Source organism: Coptis chinensis, chromosome 7, assembly GCF_015680905.1.
Source record: "Coptis chinensis isolate HL-2020 chromosome 7, ASM1568090v1, whole genome shotgun sequence".
NCBI classification, from domain to species: Eukaryota; Viridiplantae; Streptophyta; class Magnoliopsida; order Ranunculales; family Ranunculaceae; genus Coptis; species Coptis chinensis.
The window spans coordinates 56,284,954-56,295,523 of NC_141462.1; the positions used below are offsets into that span (position 1 = coordinate 56,284,954).

The following is a 10,570-nucleotide window of genomic DNA, read 5'->3' on the forward strand; positions in this document are numbered from 1 at the left end:
TGCTTTTCTAGTGTAAAGAAGAATTTAATTTCCATTTTTTAATTAAAATGTTTTTAATTCAGTTTTATTTTCTGTTAATTAGAATAACACTTTAGTTTCTGTAATCTCTGAGCAGAAACTCTGCCCGAGTGAGGATTATCTCCGTTAGAGAGGGTGCTTCGATAATTATAACGATTAGGAATCGAGTAAGTTCACCCAGAGATGGGGTTCTGAATCGACTCCACGCGCTAATAACACTCGTTTAGAGATGAATTCGAAGAGTCATTATTAGGGATAAAAAATCGAGACTAACTCTTTTAACGGAGATAAGATTCGCTCAAACGGATTTTCTATCTCCATAATCATAGTCTATTTTCTTTTATTTTCATTATTTTCTCACCTAAATCCATTTTCACAAACATCACATGATCGAATTAGTTTTTGTTTATAAATAAATGTTTTGCAATTCCATTGAAATGTGAACAAAATGACAAACCCGACCGATGTTTTACAGAGATATCAGTCATGCCTAAGTGAGTTCAGTTTTTATGTCAGAGGGCGTTAGTTCTGTGAAAAAAAGGGGTTCAATTTTTATGTGAAAGAGTAGGGCGTTAGTTCTGTGAAAAAAAAGGGTTCAGTTTTGGGTCGGGATTTTAGTGATGTGTTTGGGCTGTCAGAAGCACAAACTTTGATAGGGTATGTATCTCTTAAAGTTTCGGTGATATGTATCTCTACAAGTTTTGGTGAGAACAAGGGCTTTTGGTGATATGTATCAGAACAAGTTTTGGTGAGAACTTTGGGCTGTCAGAAGCTAAAACTCTGACAGGGTATCTCTGCAAGTTTCGGTATCCTGTAAGTCTCTGCAAGTTTTGGTGATATGTATCTCAACAAGCACTTCAAACTTTCCAAATTATTACAGAGAATATTAAATTAAATGGAGAAGAGTACTCAACAGAGAATTACATCTCACAATTCATCAAGTACATCTCACAATTCCAGTTATACATTCTCTTCACTCTTGTCTGAATAGCTAAAATCTAAAACTCTGCAAGCTAAAACTTAACAGTAAAATGTATAATAAGAAACTAGTTTAAACTCAACATAGAACTGTCAGATTACGTGCCTTATAGAGAATCCTTTAACTAAGAAACTAGTCTTACATGCCTTACAGACCACAAAAAACTTCTGTCAGATTACATGCCTAACAAACAACAATACTCTAACAGATTACATGTCTATTACAAAGCTAAAACTCTGACAGAAGTTAAAGATTAAGTTGACAGAGTTTTGCATTCCAAATTACATGTTCATCCATTGATATTTAGTTTAGAAAATTCTAACAGGGTTATTTTTAGGGTAACAATGGGTTATGCAGCCAAAGTGGTTGTCTTCTTTCTGCTTTAATCCCCTATAGCTTTTGCATTTTAGAAAATCCTGACCACACTTAAAGCATTCGTTTGTTGACGTGCTTGATCCAATCCCAGAAAGTTTTTCATAAACAGCTTCATCCAACCATTGCAAATAACTTCGACATGTAGCATGCTGACACTTCAACTATTTCCTTCATGGATTGCGAGCTGTTTGCGAGATGCCCAACAATCGGATACCATCACATGTAGCTTCTTTACATGGAGAGTATAGAAATTGGCACTCAATAGCTGAGTGTCCAACTTCATCACAAATCTGACATTAAACCTATGAACAAAACATGTACTAACATCAAAATTTGAAACTCATGAAGATATGGCCTATTACATATGCAGAAACAATTTAGCTATAGTCCAATAGCATATGTATGCCTAGAAATTAAGAATTGTCAAAAAAGAGGAAAAAAAATCCCAAACGAAAGCTAAACAAGCTGTAATTTTGTGTATTCATCAAGTTCCCAGAAATCAGTATCTCATGCCTCCAAGGATGAACTTTCTTAGTTTTATTAACAATCCTCCACCCAAAAAAAAAATAACAGAAGAGAATTAACACATAAAAATTCATCAAGAAGCACAGGTAGTACAAACAACCATACTCAATAATAGAATCTTGCATTAGGGTATCTTCATCATTCAGACAAAACTACATACACTTACAAGTACAAAAAATATAAGAAAGCAGACATCATGCAAAAAGCTTATAAACTCCAATACATAATCAAAACCAACAAAAACAAGCAATGCATGAAACTAACAAACCATTTTTGAATCACTATTAGGATAAACACTACGCTTCCCTATAACATCTCCATAACGTTTACAAGTACAACCACAAATAACTTCCACACAATCTTCACATCTTTTAACCTCAAACAACCATTTTTGAATGTTTTAAAAGCTGAAAAGCATTAAAAAATGAGAAATCAGTATGCCCCAAGAGAGAAAAACAAAACTCGTGAGTGATTCAGTGGAGAAACTCAACCAGTTCATCAAAAAAGATATTCAACAATTACCTTCATATATTCAACAAAAACTTAATTATAAAACTCAAACTTAATCAAAGTGATAAACTTAATCTAAATTACCTTCATTTTTGGTAAAAAGAACTTGTGATTAGCTTCGTCATTCCTTCTTTTGCAATGGAGATCTTTTGCAGTCCACTCTCTATGTTTTTCGATTTTTTTGGGTACTCTTGTTTTTTTTTTATGTTTGCCGTGACTAATTGGGCTAATTGAGTTATTTAGGCGCTAATTAGATAAACCGAGCTCACGTGCTTAAACGCATGAGGTCCCTGTTAGACAAATTGGATGGAATGGATGGAAAACAGACGGAGGTACTAAATTGAAACAAATTAAGAGTTTGTGGTACTAATAGGCGAGAAACAAAGTATAGGTACCATTTAGGGAAAAAAAATAAAAGTACGTGGTACTAAATAGTTATAAACTCGGTTATAAAATCCATGAGAGCTGAAGACCATGTGAAAGATCTCGATACCGTATTCCGGATATTGATAGAATTCAACATGTAGAGAAGTGTACTTTCGGTGTTAGTTCTAGAAAATTCTTGGGATATATTGTTACTAAGCGAGGTATCGATGCTAATCCAGATCAGATACGAGCACTTCAGCAGATGCCATCGCCAACAACTAGAAAGCATATACAAAGGTTGACGGGAAGAATAGCTGCTCTCAACAGATTCATTTCCCAAACTTTAGATTGTTGTAAGCCACTTTTCAACTTGCTTAAGAAAAATACTAAATTCTGCTGGAATGAAGAATGTGAAGAGGCGTTTTCCGAGCTAAAGAAATATCTACAAGAAATGCCAACACTTACAAAACCAGATGAGGGAGAAAGTTTGCTTCTTTATTTGGCTGTATCGGAATTTACCATAAGTTCAGTCTTGGTGAAAGTTGAAAATGGTGTTGAAAGACCAGTGTATTTTCAAAGCAAAACAATGCTTGAGGCAGAGACATGATATTCGACACTGGAAAAGCACACTTTAACGTTTTTATTCTCGTCTCAGAGGTTGAAGCCATATTTTCAATCACACTCTGTGATCGTTATGACGAATCTCCCATTAAAGCAGACTCGGGCAAAAACGGCTAAGTCAGGAAGGATATTGAAATGGTTAGTATTGATAAATGAATTTGGTGTCGAATACTGACATAGGGTATCAGAGAAAAGTCAAGTACTGGCAAACTTCCTTGCCGATTTTCCATGTGAATATGCTAGTTGGGGCATGGAAGAAGAGGAATTATCGACACTGCTAGAGCCTGAGGATATTATTGATGTAGATGATCCATGAGCTGGAACAAATGGTTGGAGACTATTTGTTGATGGATCATTAGGGAGTAAGGGATGTGGCATCGGAGTGGTTTTAGTAACCCTCGATAACCAAGGGCTGAAAACAGCGGTTCCATTAGGGTTCCATGCATCTAACAACGAGGCCGAGTATGAAGCCTTAATAACAGGGCTGGAGATGGCCAAGTCTCTCAAAGTGAATGATTTATCAATCTTTAGTGATTCGTAGCTTGTCGTTAGCCAAATTAATGGAGGATATGCAGCAAAGTGTAACAACATAGTGGATTACTTAAGTTTCATAAAGATTAAGCTCAGAGATTTTAATAAGATAAGGCTTCAGCATCTCAATAGAAATGAAAACAAACATGACGATGCTCTGGCTTATGTTGTGGCAATGTTGGAAAATACCGAGGGTCGTATCTTGCACATCGGAGTTCAGCAAAAGCCAAACATCGACATCAATGAAGAAGAAATTATGGAAATCGACACACTGGGGGCGTCATGGATGGAAGCCTATATTTCATTCCTATCCAGTGATAATTTGCCTAAGGACAAAAATGAAGCTAGAAGGATCAAGTCAGGACCGCAAAGATATGTCCTTATCGACAATGACCTATATCGAAAAAATCTTAGAGGGCCGCATTTGAAATGTATATCTCCTAAAGATGCGCATTTAATCATTGCAGAGCTCCACGAAGGAGAATGTGGAAATCATTCAGTGGAAATATCATTGGCAAATAAGATAACAAGGCAAGGGTATTTTTGGCCACAAATGTGAGGAGATTGTCTTTGATATGACAAGCGATGTGTTCAATGCCAAATACATAGAAAGGTTATTCATATCCCCGTGGAAGAATTGCACTGCGTATCGAATCCATGGACATTCGCGTTATGGGGAATGGATATCGTTGGTTTTATAGTCCCTGGGAAAGGAAAAGGAAGGTTCATGCTAGCGGTAACATATTACTTTACCAAATGGGTTGAAGCCATAACATTGTAGCATGTGAAATAACAAGATGTTATAAATTTCCTCTTCGAAAGAGTTATTTGTCGATATGGGTTTCTTCATGCAATCATATCGGATAATGGTCCCCAGTTTGAAGGGGAAAAAGTTAAAGCTTTCTTAGAGTCATACAGAGTAAAACATTTTACATCTTCACCATATTATGCCCAGAGAAATGGCCAGGTAGAGGCAACAAATAAAACAATCATGGATAACATCAAGAAAAAGCTGGAAGATAAGAAAAGCCTATGGGTCGATGAGCTCAATAGTATTCTATGGGCTTACAGAACAACACCACGTACTGTTACTAGAGAATCTCCTTTCACTCTAGCATATGGCATGAAGGCAGTAACTCCAGCAGAGATGGTGGTATTGACATCCAGAACTAAAGTCTTGGTGATTGGACATAATGAAAATGCAATGGTAGCAGAAGTGCTAAACCTCGAAGAAAAACAAGATCAAGCCAGCTTAAAATTATATACATATCATTGACAGCTCAGGAAAACCTTCAACAAGAAAGTACGAGCAAGATAATTTCAAGAAGGAGATCTAGTCCTGAAGATGGTAACTCAAGCTACCAAAGAAAAAGGGGTGGGTAAATTAGCTGCAAGTTGGGAAGGACCCTACATCATTCACAAGGTTAGGATCAATGGAGCTTATTACTTAAAAATGGCTGAAGGTGTAATATTACCAAAGCCTCAAAATATAAGTAATTTGAAAGCATTTTATCAATAAATAGTATGTTTCTTCATTAACATTTTGTATTTTCAAAGTCCTTCATTTAATAAAGATGTTCATATTATCCAAATTACAATATTACAATCCAATGAAAAAATGTCCTAGTATTGGTAGAAATTTTTAATGACAGGTCAATACCGAAAAACTCCTCGGATCTGTAGCGTCGAGCTCCATCTAGGTCAAAGACAAAAATCATGGTATTTGTAGCGCCGAGCTCGATGCTAGGTCAATAAAGGAAATCCTGGTATCTGTAGCACCGATCTCGATACTAGGTCAATAAAGGAAATCATGGTATCTGTAGTGCCGAGCTCGATACCATGTCAATAAAGGAAATCCTGGTATTTGTAGTGTCGAGCTCGATACTAGGTCAATAAAGGAAATCCTGTCTCACCGAGATCGATACTAGTCCAAAGCAAGGAATATCATGATGTACCAGGCTGATGACGAAAATCTAGGTATTGTATATTAAGTATCATATGGGTACAATCTTTTTTTGTGATGGTAGTATCGAAATCCAATTTTCTCTTTCAAAGTTAAAATATATTAAGTATCAAATTGCAGATACTATCTTTTTGTGATGGTAGTATCGAAATTCAAGTTTCTTTTTCAAAGTTAAAATATATTAAGTATCAAATTGATACTATCTTTTTGTGATGGTAGTATCAAAATCCAAGTCTCTTTTTCAAAGTTAAAATATATTAAGTATCAAATTGATACTATCTTTTTGTGATGGTAATATCGAAATCCAAGTTTCTTTTTTAAAGTTAAAATATATTAAGTATCAAATTGATACTATCTTTGGTGATGGTAGTATCGAAATCCAAGTTTTTTCAAGTAAAAATATATTAAGTATATCAAATTGATACTATCTTTTTTGTATCTTTTTTGTGATGATGGGATCAAAATCAAAGGTTTCTTTTCTTATTCACTAAATATTAAGTGCTACTTGACTTGGCAAGCAAATATATGGTATAAAATAAAAACTTATATTCTTCAAGTCAACAATAATCAGCAAAATAAAAATTAGGCAAGAGTGGATAGACAGGATAAACACAAGTGTCATATTACAAAACTAGATAAAAAATTGTTTCAAAAATAGCCTAGAGGAGATAACTATTACAATTTTCAACAAATATTACTGCCTAGCTTGTTCCTCCAAAGTAGCATCGACATCGGCAAGATCTTGGACGGCTGATAAGTGCTCAAAAGTAATGATTTATATCCCCAATTATGTGTATGTTAGTCTCCATTTTATATTTAAATATTATAATATGATGCAATTTGAGTTTTTGCAGGTCAAAGAACCTAAATATGAAATATGGAAGGAAAAGTAGTCAAACAAGTGAAAAAGGAGTATTTGAGAATTACAGCTAAAGGTCTAATGCAAAAACGTCATATTTGTCTCCATAAGTGCCAAGCCTAATAGGACTCTAAAAGAGGATAATAATTGAGTTAGAAGAGTCTTAAATCTGATCTCAAAGTTTTAATTTCAAATTCATAGGAAGAGGAGATCAACATGGAAAAGAATTCAGAGTTTCACAAGAATCAGGACACTAAAAGCTGTCAGAAGCTGCAGTTTGGGAAATAGCCTGCAGAGCAAAGTGAGCCAACTCCAACTTTGGTTTAACTGAATTCAACTTTGTCAGGATTACTTCTAGAAATATTCCAGAGAGTTTGACACCAAATAAACATAGGATTCGAATCTCTATCCTAACGAACATGTAAACTAATATATAAGGCACAAAAACCTCAGTTTACATCATCTAGGAAATTTAATGTTTGCAACTTAGATCTAGAATTAAGAGAGAAGAAAGTTCAGACCTTTTCACCTTTAATATCTATAAAGATTATTTTTTTTCATATTGTGTTCATAGCATAGTATGAGGAGCTAATCTCCCTTCTCTTGGGAGAGGAGATGAATCATTTTTCTTATGTTTTAGTTTAGTTCTTCTTCTATCATGTTTTAGTTTAAATCCCTCATTGAGTTTTTTTTTTTTTTTATTCATCTATTGATCTAATGCTTTTGTAGAGGTTAGGAGGTCTTAGGGTAATTCATGATTGTGTAGAGCCAAATACCACAAACCCTATATTCTTTTCTTCTAGTTTTTAGTGTATATTGTGATGATTGGATTCTTTATGACACCTTAATTAGTTATATGGTTAATGCCACATGTAGATTTTCCATGACACCTATAGTTGTATATTGAATGCCACTTAAAACACAATTTGGTTAGATAGAAGATATCATTGGAGATTGAAGAAGTATTTGATGGAAAGATAGCAAGCACGTTGAAAGCCACATATTATCATCATGGTTATGAGCATAAGGTTTGTAGGTATGGTAATTTTCTATTGGTGATTTATATTAAGCATGATAGGTAGACCTATTAGACTAATTCTATGATTTTGGTGGATTCATCTCTCCCAAGATATTCTCTCTCTTGATTCATATTCATATATTTAATTTAGTTTAGTTTATGCATAATTTACATCTAAAATCAAATCAACTATATATTCATCATTACTTAGCCACATCTTTTACTTGCATCCATTAGAGTAACTTAGATTAGGAATTTCTATTATCAACACTTAGTTATTTAGAGTAGGATTGATACCTTGTTAGCCACTATACTAATCAATATTTAATAGGCTAAGTGAGATTTGTAAAAATACGTAACACAACAACGATATACAAAATAAATACGTGTTATGTGCTTTTTCAATGATCACCTAATCAATTTAGAGCGGGCAGCGGCTCCATTGAAAAAGCATGTAACACGTATTTATTTTGTATATCGTTATTGTGTTACATATCTTTACAAATCTCACTTAGCCTATTAAATATTCACTACTAAAAAAAAGGCTTTTTATGACAATTTTTAGCTGTCATGAAATACATATCATGACACTTTCTGATTGAAAAACTAGCCGTCATTACTGAGGGTGTCATAAAAAGTCAACCAAAACCGTCATTAAATTTATGACGGTTCATAGAAAGACGTCTTAGAAGGTCCTCCCATTATGACATATATTAGTTTTTAAAATGTCATAGTAGGTAAGTTTTATTATGACACCTCATATGTAAACGTCATTAATTATAGTTAGAACCGTCAAGAAATTAACAATATTTTCTAACAGTTCACGTCAGAACCGTCATGAAATGCCAATTGACTAATGTGGAACCGTCATGAAATGCCCATTAACTATTGTAGAACCGTCATGAAATGCCCATTGACTATTGTAGAACCGTCATGAAATGCCCATTGACTATTGTAGAACCGTCATGAAATGCCTATCAACTACTACAAAACCGTCATTTTATGGAAGAAAAATACGTCAACAAATAGTTTACACTGTGACAGTTCTTCTACAACCGTCATCTATTTTTTTTATTATTTATTATTTTTTTAATTTATATTATATATATTATTATTATATTTTTCCAGTAAAAAATACTGCATAATAACCTGTAATTCAATTCCTAATCTGTAAACTTATTTCGCCAATAAAACAGCTATAAAATTCTCAAAAATAAAATTAAAACATCCACAATAACTTCAACCCATATATTTTCAAACCATTCGAAAACACTTATTCCTTACATCAATTTATCATTTATCCAACATCACTGAAAAATGCTAGATACATTTATTTGATAGCACATTCAACCAAACTAAAAGTCATTCTAATAAACTCTATCATCAACAAATTAAGTATTATCCATCTATCGATCGAACGTTGTCAAACCTAAGAAACAAATAAAGTAAAGAAACATTATTAGTAAATTTGCCACTGACCAAAAGCAGACTATTTTATATAAGCATGACGATAACAATGCGATGGGACCTAGTTCTCACAACGGAAGAAAAAATAAATGAAAATACCTACAATGCAAATGGGATGTGATTCAAGATATACACTACTACATTTAAAGTCATCCCATACCTCAAAAAGAAACAAACAAAATAAAAACAAAATACTATTATCGCAATACATACTCATACCTTTGGCTTGGCGAGATAAATCATTCGATAAAGTCAATAAACTCCATACGAATTTCAATAAGCTCAGCATTGGTATAGGTGATAGTGTTGGCCAGCTCCATTAGCTACACGAGTACGTAAAGTCAACAAAGAATTTAGTATATATGATATACGTTTACAAGAAAAAATTACATAGATATTTTAGAATATATTAACAAGAAAGACTTGCTAACCTTTGTCTTAATTGATTGACTAGGATCCATCATAAAATGTCTCATGAACCGCAAGACATAATATCCACACTCGTATCCTCCTGGTTGAATTGGGCACTACACGAAAACATAAACAAATTGTCAAAGAACATTCAATACACTAAGTAAATCTTTCACATTCAAGTATTGTATATTTACCTTGACATAGTCCCACTATGGTTCCACTCTTTTTCTTTCACTTAATGCTAATGTTTTCATCCCACTAAAAAACTAACTTTACAATTAAGTTACAAGTTGTTTGCATATATGACATACAAAATAAAAATAAGATTAATCAACTCACGTGTTCACCATGCATCTTAGTTTTATATCAGGGACACCTCCAGTTGAATCAAGAAAATATACTTTTTTTGCACTTACGTCAATAATTACCAAAACCCAATGAATCCTATACAACCATATATAGGAGTTAAGAAAGTACAATAAATAAAAATAAAATGAGAATACATATATGTTAAATAACATGACCAACAAGCACACCCCGAATTGTACGGAAGAAAAATAATTTGGTCTCCTTGTCTTGCCATTAATCTATTTGAGACTAGACGATTCATCTCTTTTTTGTCTGCATACAAGTTGAAATTGCCAGGATAACAGAATCCAAACCTATGTCGAGAACTTTTGTATTTCTCATACAAATATCTAAAAGAAATTAGTATACTACCATTAGTACGACATGTACGCATAAATTAAACAACTCATCTCTTAAAAATAAAATCCAAGATTCCACTCACCTGATATATACTACAATGCAATTGGCATTCAACATTTGCTTATGACAAATATCCATTATTTCATCTTTTGCAATATAAAACTGCAGCTCACGCTCAAAAATCCTCATGTCCATTTCATTTATATGATTTCCCTT

General features: G+C 33.5%; 1 long non-coding RNA gene across 1 annotated transcript; it reads right to left on the bottom strand.

Moving 5' to 3' along the window:
- Positions 1-8,920: 8,920 nt before the first annotated feature.
- LOC147488064 (uncharacterized) lies at positions 8,921-10,141 on the bottom strand. Its single transcript, XR_015203244.1, has 5 exons — positions 9,986-10,141; positions 9,841-9,904; positions 9,664-9,759; positions 9,452-9,555; positions 8,921-9,194 (listed from the first exon to the last, which is right to left on the bottom strand). It is a non-coding gene; the product is annotated as an uncharacterized LOC147488064 (long non-coding RNA).
- Between the last annotated feature and the right edge of the window lie 429 nt (positions 10,142-10,570).